Here is a 16,146-nt window from a genome sequence, read left to right as displayed (position 1 = left end):
CCACCCTCAACATCGACGGTAACGCCCATCATAGCAGTCATCACCAAAATAAACCATGACAACTCTTCCTTTATTTTTCTATAAAAACTAGTCCCATCATCAATACCACAAACCATCACAACCCATTTTCTTCTCTCAACATCCAACAATAACAAATAGTAGTAGTAGTAAACCAAATTCACAGGAGAGAGAGAAAATCAACTCAAAGAGAGAGAAAAAAAAAGGAGAAAGAAAAACGAATATGTGTGTGGCTTGCTCTCTTTTCACATGTGGCAATGGTCTTCACCGTTAGGCTAAAAGTGAAGAAGAGAGTCATTTTTGGCCCACCCAAGAAACACATCCAACAATAGCGGTGTGTGGTCCCACACATTGACAACCATGGTAGTGCGTGAATTTATACGCCCAAGCTATCTAGAACCATCATTTCCATTCCAACAGCTTTCTAATCAACTTCAATCGCTTTAAAAAGTTGATTTTGATCTCCAAATGAATTCTTGAATAAGTTTCATCGTATTATTGAATATTGTGATGAAATATTTATTATTATTCTTGATTGGTCAATAATTTATTGTGAATAGTTGAATATATTTAAAATGTTAGAACCCACAGTGTTACATGTTAACCCTAGAGTTATGATGTTGTAGAGGATTTATATTTTCAAGGTGAAACAAGGTTTGAATCAACACTCACTAATGGGGGTTGGGATGATTGAGTTGCAATAGGTTTATTTAAAGCGTGGTGGTTCGGTCTCGGTGTGAAATTTAATAATATCCCCATAAAAACCTTTGATATTATTTAAGAACATTAATGTAAATATCTTATTAACTATCTTTATTTAAAATGCATTTCAGTCAAAATTTAAGAGGAGAAAAGGTAATTTTAAAAAAGAAAAAAAAACTAAAGAAAGAAGCCACGCACCTAGGCCCAGAAGACGTCTGGCCCAACAAAAAGAAGACTTGGCTTTGTGGGTCTGCATGTCTAGCATTATTTGTTGTTATTTTTTTTATGTTTAAGAGCGGATGATCATTTGCCCTTTTATTTTTTAAAAACAAGATAAAATGGACAACATGTCGTTTGAAGTGGCAAACAATGTGTTGTTTGATATTTTAGATTTTAGCCATCGAAATCTCATTTCTATTTTTTTACGTGAAAACACATAATAAACACCTTATGAGTCTGAATAAACTCGTTCTCAACCTAAAAAACCTCTAAATCGGTAAAAAAAAATACAAAATTAAACTGGATAAAAATTTTATATTTTAACCACGATCTACTTTTTTCATGGAGACGGGAGTTTAAAAACACTGCAGTGGCACTCCTCTCATGAAAAAAAAATCATTGACACCAAGATTTTTTTTTTTGAAATATAGCTAATCTTACACTTTTTCTCTAATTTTCTATTTTTTAGTGATTTTCTCTCTTCTCTCTCAAACCTTATAAACTGAAATGTAAAAAAAAAAAGTTTAGGACTTGAGCATAAAATTATAAAATTAAAGGAACCAAATATGTCTAAATGAAGACAGTTGCAAAGAAAATAATGTTTTTTTTGTGCAAAAATAAAAAAGTCATTTTATATATTTTTTCCTTCTTCCTTTAGTTATGTTTTAAATATTACATATTTAAATGTTATTTTATCAAAACCAAACTCCTTAATTGTCAGTAGTATAAAAAAAGAAGAAAATATCAACATAATAAATACTACAAACATCACATAATACGATGAAATTAAAATAATTAAATTAAATGATCAAAATAAAAATACCGTTCAAGAAGAACGCGTTGCAGTAAAAAGTCCGATTTTAGTTTATTGCTCTAACGAGCAATTTCTGAGTGTGACCCCAATAAATTTCTGGGCAACACAAATGGCGAGTGAGCAACAAGCGGCAGGAGGGAAGTGGGTTTCAATTTTTGAGTCATTAGGGCATCACACCGTTGCGAAACAAGAAAGCTTCTCTAATGCTCCACCAGTCATAGAAAATATCGCCGCTATGCCCTTCATCGACATTCTCACCAGTGGATCTCCGCCGTGTATATCAGCCATCATCCAACGGCGTATATACCTAAAGCAAACAAAAACCTCGACATAGTAGATACAAGTAGATTGTCCTTTGGTTTACCACTAACCTGTAAAATATGCTTTTCAGGAATGAGGTTTTCTCAAATCTAAAAAAAAAAGCTAACTTAACTTAAATTGATTGACTTTATTGGTCTGAATATAATTTTGATGAACTATAAAAACATGACTTAGATTTTTTTTATAAAATACTTGAAAATGATAATTTAAAAAAAAATTGAGATAATGATTGATTAAATCGATTACAGTCCCCCCTCGACCTAGGTTATAGACTCGATTGAATTTAATAATTTTTTTATATAATTTTTTTATTTAATTATATGATAAAACTATATAATCATAAAATTAAGCATCAGCCTGAAAATAAACACTTATTTGAGATGATGATAATACTATAGAAAACAAATAAAATATAAATCATGCATTCTATTTTTCAACCAATTGAATATTAAAAGATAAAATAAAAATAATTAAAAACAATTAAAGGATTAAAGAAACACATATTCGATCGGTGGATAAACTCATCAAACCTATAAATCGAATAACTTGAGCTAGAAAACCAAACTTGTAAACCGGGTTATGGACTCTACTGATATTATAATTTATTAATGTTTAAATTCTTTTATATTTAATTATGTGATAATAAAAATACATGATCGCAAAGTCAAACACCAATCCAATACCGAAATATTTTTTTAGGACCGCAATAACCTTATGGAAAGTAAAATGAAACTAATTATGAAACTGAATTTTCAATTAACTCTAATGATAAAATAAAAAATAATTAAAAAAATATTAAACTTATCAAACCTATGAACCAGGTCAACTAGTCAAGCTTGTGAACAATTTTGTATAAATTCTATAAAGTTTAATAATATAACTTTTCTCTTAAACGAAAATTTTTTAACAATATGAAATAAAATAAAGGATAAATAAAGTTCAATTAAATAAAAAGAAAGGAAAAAAAAAACTCCTCCAAACTCGTAAACCAGAGTAACCTGAATTATCCCAACAAACCTTCAAATCAAGTTAATCCTATAGAAAAATAAAATAAAACGAAGTAAATTACGAAGCTAAATCTTCAATCACTACAATATTGAAAAATAAAATCGATAAAAATAAATTTTAAAAAAATTACAACTAAAATTCAATAACTAAAAGGAAAAAAAGAAGTAAAATATTGTGATCCACGATACAATAAGTATGGGTAAACAATGATTGTCTCACACTTTTTAGTTTTTTGTTTATTTATAAATTTTAACAATATGAATTTTTGTGAAATTATTTTTTTAATTATCTAAAAAAACTATAAAAAACCAAGTTCAATAAAAAAAATAAGAAAAATAATATCACCAAACTCGTAAATCAGAACAACCTAGGATATCATGACAAACTCTTAAATTATACTAATATTATAAAAAGAAAAAATAAATAAAAAATTATAAAGTTAAATTCTCAACTATTTTAATATAAAAAGATAAAATAAAAAAATTATAGAAAAACAAAAGTAAAATGAAAAAAATAAACAGCAAAACAAACACATTGTTAATAATTAATATTTTTTAAAATCAAAATCAAACACAGAACACGTGTCGAATAACATGGTTTGAATTTGTAGGGTAGAGGGACCTAGGCTTCAGGTATATTCTGTTTTTTCCATCCGAATCGAATGAAGCCAAGCACGTGCTTCGCTTCACACAGGTGACTGCCTTTTTTGACTTCTGTTGGTGGGCGACACCACGTGCAAACCCTTTCGTAGAGAGGGGAGATAATGACGTACAAGTCCCCGTTTGGGAAATATATAGTAGTGGGGTCATTACATTCCCACGCACTTGAAAAAAGAAAACGACAAAAAAGTCAGATGGTCATTATTACATGTTTCACTCAACATTTTTTTTTTTTAATTTAACGGTGATATCCGAATCAGCTTGCGCATAATTTGATTAATTTTACAGATTTTGAAATTAATAACTATATAAATTACATGACTCGAACTTGAAACCATAGAGAAAACAAATCTCTTATCTCTGAGTCACCACTTAGATGGTTACTCAAGACTTTTCTTGAACTTACTGTTCGTTACATAGGAGTGCTATATTAAAAAAAAATTTGCTTTTTCTATTTTAAAAATGATTTTGTAAAAATTTAAAAATTTATTAAATCATAAAAAAGCATAAGGTCCAAAATATAATTCATTAAATTTAAAATGTACTAGCCTTGTACCCAAGCTGGCCGCATGTGTTTTTTTTAAAATTTATTTAAAAATGATGATTTAGCAGTGCATTTTAAAAATTAAAAAACATACTTGAGTCAAATCATAAATCGGTCCGGGTCAAGTAAACTAATACTTTTTTAATTATAGATATAAAAAATAGATAACGATAACAAAATGATTAGTTTTTCTTTAATGAAAAATATAACCTTGGAAAAGAAATATTTTGTAAATGGGGACAAACGATTTAGTTCAATTCTCAACCATTAAATATGAAAGTATGAAATTGGATATAAAAAAAACTGATTCAAGTCGATTCGAGTTGACATGAAAAACTTATAACCCACGGAACAAGAAGCAAGTTAACTCGGGTTAACCCGCCAAATCCATGGACTAGATCATGAGATCGAGATACCCTGATAGAAAAAAACATAAAAAAATCACAAAGTTGGAAAAAAAAAGATGTCAACCTGTATAAACTTTTCAAACTCGTGACCCGAAGCATTGGAATGAAAACACAATATCTGAAAAAATCATGAAATTTAATTCTCAACCAATTAAATGTTGAAGAATTAACTTAAAAAAATATTAAATACATAAAAGGATCTAGAGAAAAATTAACAATTAAAAAAATAGAGATTAAAATAAAAATATAAAATAAATTTTATTTTTCATTGAAGAATGAAAGTGAAAATATAAATTAATTGAACAAAAGATAAAAAGATAAAAATAAAAATAAAAATAAATTTCCTAAAAGATAGCTCGCCAACATATACTAATTTTATATGAGATTATCAAAAATGAAAACACTGATTTTACTAATTGGCATACACTAATTTTTAAAAATAATTTTTTATATTAACATATTAAAATTATTAAAAAACACTAAAAAAATATCTAAAAATAAAAGTCATCACACTTTAAAAGAGGCAAACCTTCTTTCTCAACCACTCTAACATGTTAAAAAAAAAAACCCCTCAGATGCATGCTAAAATCATGCGGGCACCATTTTTCTGACGTCAAAAATCATCTTAATTGAAAAAAAAAACCCTAAAACAAATCAAATATAAAAACCAATTAATTTTCCAAGCTCTGATCTTTTTTCTCCGACACCGTGGTGAGTTGGAATCACAGTTAGTAAACTCCCTTCAAAATTGCCAAATTGCGTGGTTTGAATTTTGAAAGGAGTCTTTTGGGGTTTTCTCTCTCGTCCCTACTCTTTTAAGATAAATGATTTTTATAAACCTCAAACTCCAAGGATCAAAGTGAATATATATTAAAAAAAAAACTTAAATGTTTTTAAAAAACCAACGTCGTTTCATGCCAAAAAGCACTTTGAACAAGATTGTTTTGATTTTGATCATGATGAAGAATATATTTTAGTGTACAACGAATACTGCATACAGGAGCAATGCTACAGTAGGTTAGACTATTATTTTTTTCACAGAATATATATATATATATATATATATATATATATATATATATATATATATATATATCGAGTTATAGAAGTAGATTAAATAAGCTGATTTTAATTTAATTGGACAAAAAAAAAAAACAAGAAACAACAAGAATCAAATCTAGAAAGAAAAATGTTTAGGATAACCTAAGAAAAAAATATATTTTTCCAAGATTAGACAAACGATGTATCTCAATTCATAATTCATTAAATATAGAAGAATAAAATAGGGTAAAAAAAGACATAAAGAACCAGTCTTGATTAACTAGAGTTAGCATGAAAAATATGTAATCCCGGTAATTAGAGCCGAGCCAACTTAGGATATTCCACCAAACTCGTGACCCAAATCACGAGATTGGAATAACCTGATAAAAAAATTATAAAGCTTTTTTTTTTTTTTATATATATATATATATATACACATTTAACTTCTTAAACCCATGACTAGGGTTATTAGACTCGAAACACCCTGTTTGAAAAATCCATAAACTTTAATCCCCAACCAATCAAATATTAAAGGATAAAATTGAAAAATAATAATTCAATTATCTACAAAAGAATTAAAAAATTGCAATTAAAATAATGGGGATCAGAATTCAAATACCAAATAAATCTTATGTTTGATTGAAGGGTGAAATTGAAAAGAAAAATTAATTTAAAAAGTGACAAAAAAATTAAAAGAATGAGGATCAAAATTGACATAAAAAATAAAAACAAATTTATGATTGAATGGTGAAATTGAAAAGAAGAATAACTTTTTCAAAATAGTCAAGAAAAAAATTAGATATCAAAATAATGAGGACCATATTAGAAAACATAATGCTATCAATTTGAATTGAATGATACAATTAAAAACAAATAAAACTTTTACAAAAAGACTAAGGAAAAAAAATTAGAAATCAAAACAATATAGACCAAATTGGAAAATATAGTATTTTTACATAGGGATTAAAAGATGAAATTGAAAATAAATAAAAAATTTATAAAAGAATCAATAACAAAAAATAAAAATAAAAAATAAGGATTGAAGTTCAAATACCAACAATAAAAAGGGTCAAACTGTAATTTTTGGTAAGGAGAGAGAAAAGAAAGGAAAAAAAAAATCCATTGGCGACGAACTAGACTGCTACCAGAGACTCGCACCACACCAACAAGAAGAGAACATAGTGATGCTTCCAACAACAAGGTGAAATATTTTTTTTTTGATGTCGGGCACTTCCAACATCCTTTTTAACCAAATACTAAATTATCCGTGAGTCAACTTAATAATAACACAACAATCATTGTGAAAAAATTAGAAAGCCACTCGACTCTAGTTTTTTGTTTTCGTTTTTTTTTTTTAAAGGCATTTTAGTTGTTTAATTGTGCATTTTAATTTTATATTATTTTTTTATATATGTGCAAATACCAAATTGCTCCTTGGTTGACATTATAATAACAAAAAAACTATTGTGCAAATACGAAAATGTCCTTGATAATATGTTTAATTTTCTTTGCTTTTAAATGTATTTTGGTTGTTCTGCTGAGCAAAATAAAAAAATTATTTATTTCTTATCAATTTGCCAATAACAAATGAATTATACGAAAAGACTTCAATGTTAAAAAAAAAGAAACTAATGTTAACCATTTACTGCTACAGTAAACAATATATTCCAGGGTGGAGTTAGACTGTTTTTACCAGGGATTTTAACTCATTTCAATTTACAATTTTTTTTTAATATAAATTCAACTATATAAAATAGAAACAAGAAGGAAAGAAAGACATCATAATTCCTGACTTCAAAAAGAAGAAGAAAAACAAAACGAATTTTAGGCCATCGCATCAAGTTAAGATATACATGGGCCTCAGAAGTCCAGACTGCGTTAATTAGAGGTACATAGCGTACCTAAATTTACAGATTTTGTTGAGCGAGTGGAAGAAGAGAAGAGCAAGAGATTGAAATCTAAAGAAGAAGCAATTTACTAGACGAACTCCTTCACCACATCTGCTCCTTCCTTCCTTAACATCAAATATGCAGTCAGTCCATACCTCCGAGAGATGGATAACCCTTTAAGGCTTCTGCTCCTTACATTAACCTTGACACCACTTATCCTTCCTACTCACAACAGTCTTGCAGCACAGACAATCCTATGATGCAAAGATATCACAGGTTTTGCTTGACCAAATAGAACAACATGGATGTATGAATCTCTTTTGATTATGCCTTTTCCCGTGAGGCCAATCATTTGTTTGTATTGATACTTGTATGCTAGATGATCCCCAGGAACATTCTATTCTAGTTTTTCGACAAGAACAGTTTTATCAGCCCAGCGCAGGTTGCAGTGATCACCGATTCAGGAAGTTTCGACAAGAACAGGAAATCTTTTCAGCCGAGGTTCTTTCTCAAGGCTGACTGGATTCCCTCGCCTGTTGCATGGTTTCTCTTTTTGAGAAACATGGTTGCTGGGTTTCTATTCTTGGGTCAAGCTGGGTCTTGTTGTATTGGGCTCTACAGCTTAAAAAAGCGCTATCTTGTATTGATTAGAGGCCCTTTTGAGTTAATTAATGTATTTTTATCAACGAATATCGCATCAAACCTCTACAAATTAACAGAACTAGACGTGTCTCAGAATCAGAACTCTGATACTCTTAATTCTGACCTGTTTCTTAAGGGACTGTTCTCTCTCCAATCTTGGCTACCCTCCTGCCAAGAATTTTTTTAAAAAACCCTTTCCTGAGGTGGCAATTGCTGCCAGAATTGAGAAACCACCATGTCAATGGAAAAACAAAGGGAAAAGACGAGAAAGAAATTGACGTCTGAAGGGGTAGACAGATTAAGGGATTTACCTGATGCCCTTCTCCACTACATCCTTTCCTTCCTCGACACCAAATACGCAGTCCTAACCTCTGCGCTTTCCAAGAGATGGAGATTCTTCTGGACTTCTGTCCCTGACCTCAACTTTGACAGAGAATCCTTCGATCGATAAGTTCACCTCTTTCAAGAATTTCGTGCTTACTGTCTTGCAACGCCGCCAACGTGATTCAAAGATACGCAGGTTTAGCTTAACCTCAAGAAACAACGTTGATAGATCTTTCATGAATCAAGTTATCGATTACGCCTTACCCCACAATACTGATCATCTTTTTTTATTAGACCCTGGGTGTCAATGCTTATCCCATCCACTTGTCACTAGCAAAAGATTCTATTTATCTGAATCATTTGGTGTCACAGCACTCACCACTTTGCATCTGGAACACTGCTACTTCTCTGATGGTAGTGAGAGGACTGGATGCTTTGATATTTCGGTAATTTGTCCTCATTTGATCAACTTGTGTCTCATCCACTGTGCTTTTGGAATGTTTGAGGTTTTGAAAATATCGGGACCCCAGCTAGTTAACCTGACTGATCTGGAATATGTGTGTGGTAATAAGCTGGAAATCTCGGCACCGAAGCTTACATTTTTCAAGTTTATACCCTACTATTCACATTTGTCCGTAACTCATCTCCCTTCCCTAGAACACGCGAACGTGGATATTTATAGGCCATATGCATATCCAAGGAAGATAGAGGTTTGCTATCCCAATTTTTTCAAACTGATGCAAGGGTTTCATAATGCACAATTTATCACACTAAACTCCGAAATCATTGAGGTACGCTTGGATATCCGATGCAACTATTTGCTTATTCACTTGTTTGCATTATTAAATTCTCTGATAAATTTGGATGTATCATATTGTTCTAGATCTTGTTCAACGATCCGGATGTGTTTGAGCATCAACCTTCTCCCTTTAGTAGATTGAAGTCTTTGAAGTTGAAAGTGGATCATGAAGATGAACTCTTGATGATGCCTGCAAAAGTGATGGTTTACTTTTTCAGTGGCTCTCCTGCTGCACAACTGTGTGGACGGTGTTCCTAAGGTATATCAATATATCTGTATGATACAAAAAAGAAAAAGTCATGTCAACAGATACTTACCCTTTCCATGCAACCCATGTTTTAGTGGATGGTATGTTTCTTCATTAGTGTTCCTTGAGTAGATGTTGTAGTAAAATATGATGGTATTTCCCACTTGAACTGGCCATACCCACCTGACTTCACTGCTTGTGAGATTACGATCACATTGATTCCATTGAAGCTTTTATAGTTTCTGGATGTGAAAAGATTAACCTCATGCAGAATATATCGATTGCATGCCATTACAGTGCAGCATGCCATTAGTACTGTTGTAACAACCAATCTTCCTAGGGCTAATATTGTTAAGGTTGAGTCTTTAGATTAAAGAATTCAATCAGACTATCATGTCTCTGGAGGTTTCCATGGCAGGTACGCAAAGGCTAATTCTTGATGGTCTTCTTGAATCCTTGATGGTCCGCAATTGCATAGAATTTGTAGTTGAGCCAGTCAAGAAAATGTGTTGCTGAAACCAGCTTTCAAGGAGCATAATATTATGGCATGGATTGAGATATTTCATCATAGATAATAACATATAAATCAATGGAATTTGTTAGAGAATTCGTTTTTGTTCAAAGATTTACTACTAGTACTGTCCTTGTAACAGGAAGGCAAAGGCAACTTATAATGATGGGTGAAGCTTGGAAGTAATTTTTATTTCTCCGTTTCAATGGTTTTTGCTAACGGATCATGATTTAAGCTGCTCGTGCATGCCTTCTTCTAGCCTCTCCTTTTCTCTCTCACTCCTTTGATTGGTAATCTGTTGCTTCTGCCCTGCCCTCCACTCATTTAATCTAGTCAACAACAAGACTTGTATATTATCGCAGGGTGGTTTAACTCTGATGATTTTTTTTTTTATCGGGTTTCTCATTGGTCTTCTAAAATTTAAAATGACCTATCATTTGTTTTTTATCAAATTTTTTTTTTGTTTTTTTATTGATTTTTTTTTAATTTCATTCATCATAATATAATTTCATTTAATTTTTATATCAAATTTAGATTTTTTTTATTGCTACTTGTTGTGTTTTGAGTTCTTTTTTATTAATTTCTTTTAATTTTATCTTTCGATATTTAGTTAACTGGACAATTTTCTTCATGATTGTTTGGGGTTTGTCTTTTACAGGGTTAATCTCGGGCTTATTATTAGGGTTATGAGTATTGAAAATTAGCCTGGGTTGATTTTGATCTGTTTTAGATCCTTTTAAGAATTAATTTTTTTTAATTTTAATTTTTAATATTTGATTAGTAGAGAATTGATATTCGTATTTTTTTATAGGGTTATTTTGATCTTATATCTCGGATCATGAATTAATTTTTTATGTTTTCAAGAGTAAAATAATATTTATACTGTAAAAAACAAAATTCACAAACCCTTTTCTTCCCAATCAAATATGTAATATTGAATGTATCCCATAAAAAAAATATTTTTAACGCCGTATGCTTAGTCAATTTTCGTGGTAAGGGAAAAATTATTTTATACTTTTCTAGTCTCCGGTAATTTTTATTTTGAAGAACAGTAAAAGATTGATTTCTTCTATTTTTAATTTTTTTTTTTCAATTCCGTGTATCTGGGCTAGTTTTGTCGAGTTAGGCTTGTGCTTTTCTGGCATAAGGGTTCCTATTTTGATCCATTGTACTCTCGGGCTTCACAGTAGTTGGATCAGGTGTGCTTTTAATACAACTCCCCCTTGCTAGTTGCTTCAAAGAAAATAGTCGGAGATGGCAAGCTCTCCTCTCGCCCTCACGTTGGAGATTGGCACCTAAACCCTTGCTTGCTCCCTCTCGCTCACAATCTCCCATTCCAAATCACCCTCTTTCCAGTTTTCCTTTATGAAAAAGGATTAAAACCCCCTAATAATCAAAGTTTCACCTCTTTTCCATCCCCTCTTTTTAACCCTTCAAGGAAACCAAAGGTACTGTAGAAAATGAAGCTTTCCCTCAATCTTCAAGATGACCCCCAAATCCAAAACCTTCTCTTGAAAGCCAAACTACCCATTTCAATATTCAATCAACCGTTCACTTCTATCTTCACCACCACCGCGACAAACTCCATTTCTGACCTTACTTTTGCTCTCTCTACGAACCTCCCTTCTGGTCCTTCTCTCAAGCTTACCTATACTCCATCCACAACAACAACAACAACAACAACAACAACTGCCGTTTCTCCTCTTTCTCTTTCTCTTAAATCAGGGTTAGGCCTTTTTGGCTCTCCACATAATTCCCCTCTTGTTTTCTCTGCTCACTTTTCTCTCTCTAATTCAAGCCCCAGTGTGATTGTCCCTACTTTCTCTCTTCAATTCAAGCCAAATTTCGGCCAGTTCTCTCTCCACAAGAGAACCACACCTCCATCTTCAAACCCTAACTATGATCGTAGTTGTGGGTCCTACACAAATGGGCCCCATTCGGAATCCGGGTCACCTTCAAAATCTCAACTTGGAGATGGGTTTGCCTCCGATGGGTCATCAGGTTGGCAGGAGTTGAAATTGGAGCCGTGTAATGGTAAAGGGAAAGAGGGGTTTGCAAACCGTAATTACATTGATGATGTTTATGTTGATAACAATGGAATTGGGTTTTTGCCAGAGAGGCAACCGGTCTGGAAAGATGGAATGAAAGAAGGGTTTTCTACTGGAGTTGGTGTAAAGGCAAGAACAGTGTTGCCATTGACTAAAAGGGTGATGATGAATATGAGGTGGGCTGTGAATTTTCCTGGTGAGTTTGGAATAAAAATGCCTTACTTGATAGTGAATAAGATTGGGATTGAGAGGGTTGAGGTGTTAAAGGAAGTGAAGAAAGAAAAAAGCAATGAGAGTAATGTGGGCGATTTAGAGTTGTTGAAAGGAATGTGTTTTTGGATGAGAAGGAATTTGGAGGTGTTAGAGACGGAAAATAGGGAGATGAAGCAATATTTGGAGGACATGAGATTGGGAGTTTCAGCGAGGAATTCGCGCAGGGAGGCTAATGGTCCTGTTAAGAGAGTGGTGCCAGCTTCAATTGGTAGTCTTGATGAGTTTGACCAGTGGAAGAGCAAGAAAAATGATGGAGAAGGAAATGTGCATAGAGAATTGAAGAAGCCTGCAAATAAGGTGACTGACTTGGAAAGTGAGTTACAAAAGGCTATTAAAGCTGCTTCCTCTTAACCAGGTTTGAAATGCTTATTACAGTGCATGCCCTCTTGTTTTGACTTGAATGTATATATTAATCGAGCTTCAGTTTTATGTAAACCATGCCACGATCAGCATGCTGCGAGGATTTCACATGGGTGGTATATCGAGCTTTATTAGAGTAGTTTAGGGTTTGGTTTGTAAGATTGCCAACCTATCATGTTAATAGTAGGGATTGATGATAGATATCAGTATTTCTCTGAACGGAGAAAGGTTTAATCGATCAAAATTCAAAGAAACTTTTACATTTATGATTGCTTTATTTGGCAGCTCGCTGCACTGTCTTTAGATTCAGCTGGGTAGTTACAACTTCCAACATTTATTTGCTGAAGTAAAATAAATTGATGAGACTGTGCAATACCTCTCTTCCATTCTCGTTCTGAATTGATGAGACTGTAGTATTTGGCCCTGTGCCCTCTGATTTTAAATTCCTTCTTCGAAAATATCACAAGTTTTCTTTAAAGTTCAATAGTGCAATACCTCTCTTCCATTAAGACCATTTATGCTTTACAAGCCGAGACGTTTAGAACTTGAGATTTCCCATTCATTAACCGCGAAGCCAGTCCCTGGTTGATGAGAGAAATTGCATGACTTCACCATAGCATGTATGCGTTCTGTTGCGTCAGTGTACTTAGATTGACAGGTTCTTTTAGCGCACAGGATATTCTTGCTCTTTCAAATTCAGCATGTATCTTCTTTGATTGAGCCGCACCAAGTAAAATGGTGTTTCTCGTTTGGATTATGTGCACCCTTGCGTTTTAGGCCTCCCCTTTGCATAACTACGAATACTATAATGGAAATTTGGTGCGGGACAAAGTGAAAATTGAAATAAGTAAAGAGAGCATAAAGACAAAGCTTAGAATTAGAAGAAAAGGAGCCGAGTAAGACAAAGAAATCAGCTGAAAAAGAGAGGAAAATTAGGGGTTGGAAAACAAAAGTCTCTTTCTTTTTAACCAATTCATCATCAATTGTCTAACATTTGTAAAGTAAAATATAAATACTAAAACTCTAACTAGAATAAATAATTGAGCTTTTAGCCTACTAAATTAATATCTAACAATAATGAAATTAAGCACAATAAATAATCCTAAATAAAATTCATTAACACAAGGGTTATGCTATTCTTTGTTGTTATGGATCATACACACATGTGAACTATGGCTCGAGTATGATGTGCAACTATGGCTCGAGTATGATGTTCTCATCAACTACCACGGGGTTGGAAGAACTTGACATTGTTGAGTATAGCTTAAGGTGACTCCAATAATGCTTTAAAAAATAAGGATTAAGTTGATGTGATGTCTTTCTGGTAATCAAAGTATAATTTGAATTTAGTCGTTTAGCTCATATACTAAGATTCGTTGAACTTCACCATCACTGGTAAAAACAACTTATACATCCAAAATAATATTATTATGTTCCTTTTTGTGCCAATGATAAGAATAATGGGGCAGAGATATCAAAAGAAGCATCAAGAATAAGTTGTGTTTTATATATAACAAGGTTTTTAATGTTAAAAGTAGAGTTAATATCAAAGTTTAATGACACAACTATTTGATTCAATTATTTGCAACACTTTGAATGGTCTACCACTACTCACTTGAAAATTATGATTGGTTTCTAAAGGACATCGTTCAGGTTTAATTTGTATCACGAAATAATTTTCAACATTAAGTGTATTATGATACTTATGTAAATCAACTCGAAATTTGTATTGTCCATTACTTGTTTGATTTTATTTTATGATCTTATCATGAAAATTATGAATTTTACATGTAAAAAACTCAACTGAATTAGATATTTTATAATAAGGAGATATAAGAATGGAAATCTACTGGCTTTCTAGGTTTATAACTATGAACATTATATGACGAGGGGTGTGAAGTGGAACAAACATTATCTTAAGCCTTGGTAGATATAGTTTGGACACAACATAGTAAATTATGATTATCCTTATCTTTCTCGTCATATTGTTAGGGGTAAAGGATCAGGAAACTTAATACGCTGTTATAAACTTATGTCGATGGGATGAAAAGCATGTTGTTCTAAATCCATGACGTGCTGGATGTTAGGCATGGTGGGTGGAGAATTAAGTAGTTTAAGAGAACTAATATCGTGAGACTATTCTAAAACCATACTTACCTTTTCAAGATATTCCACTAAAGAGTTTCATAAAACTTCTTGATATACCACTAAAGCAAAATTATTATATTCTTTATTAACTTTCGTTTCAGACTTATTTAGATTTATTGTGTTAAGTTCCTTTTTTTGCACATCCTCTTCATCTAAGTCACTAAAATCCTTAAAATTGGATTCCTATATTTGCACACAATAGGTTTTCTTTTCTTCAATTCCTTGTGTTCTTGGATAACTAAAGGTTTAGAGGTACAATTGAAAAAGATATAACTGAAACCTTGACATTTAACACATTAAACCTTTGAACTTAACCTGGATATTTCAATAACGACTCTTTTTCCCCCTTTTTGTTTTATATAAATTTAGACATTACTAAGACTAGTTCTTTAGGGTGTAACACCTAATAAATAATCATTATTCCTAAATTTAGACCTAAAAGGGGTCGGTTCTGATGGTTTGTCCATTGAATCTTTATAAGCAACTCATAATCTTGCACTATAGTATAGGCTTGGTCTAGAGTGAAAACACATATAAACATGATCTATTTTCTAAAATCATCATTCAAACCTCTATAAAACCTACATAAAGTCATGACTTCATTGTCTTTTATGACATATATCATTATGTAATCATTAAATTGTGTTATAAACTCATTGACATATTTATTCCTTTGCTTTAGATTGTTTTATTGGTCTAAGAGTTTATTCTTATAAGACAGTTGTAGTTACTTCTTCTAGAGTTTTTGTTTCATTTTAGTCTAGTAAGTTATAAGAGGTTTACCTCTTCTTTATAGACAATCCTTAACATCTCCCCGATAAAGTTAGGTTTCACCAATGAGTATCATTTTAGCAAATCTAACTCTCCTATTATTAGACAAGTTGTTTCACTTGAAGAATTGATTCATGTCATGAATCCACCTATAAAAGATCCAAGGGTCACAACAATCGTCAAAAGTAGGGGCCTCTATTTTGTTAGGGCTAATAATAAACTTGCATATAATGGTTATTGCTATAATTCTTTCCGGTTTTTTAGTGCTTTATTTGAGAAGTTTTTAAGGGTTGAACTCTCTTAAAAATATTAGTCATCTTAGTTTGCATAAATTGTAGTTCTCCATGAATGACCCTGAGGATTTCATTAATAGTCGAGTTCATGGTAAGTGTAGGGTTAAG

Source organism: Populus nigra, chromosome 1 (assembly GCF_951802175.1).
Source record: "Populus nigra chromosome 1, ddPopNigr1.1, whole genome shotgun sequence".
Taxonomy (NCBI): Eukaryota; Viridiplantae; Streptophyta; class Magnoliopsida; order Malpighiales; family Salicaceae; genus Populus; species Populus nigra.
The sequence above is the reverse complement of the archived record's forward strand: the minus strand, read 5'-3'. Positions refer to the sequence as shown.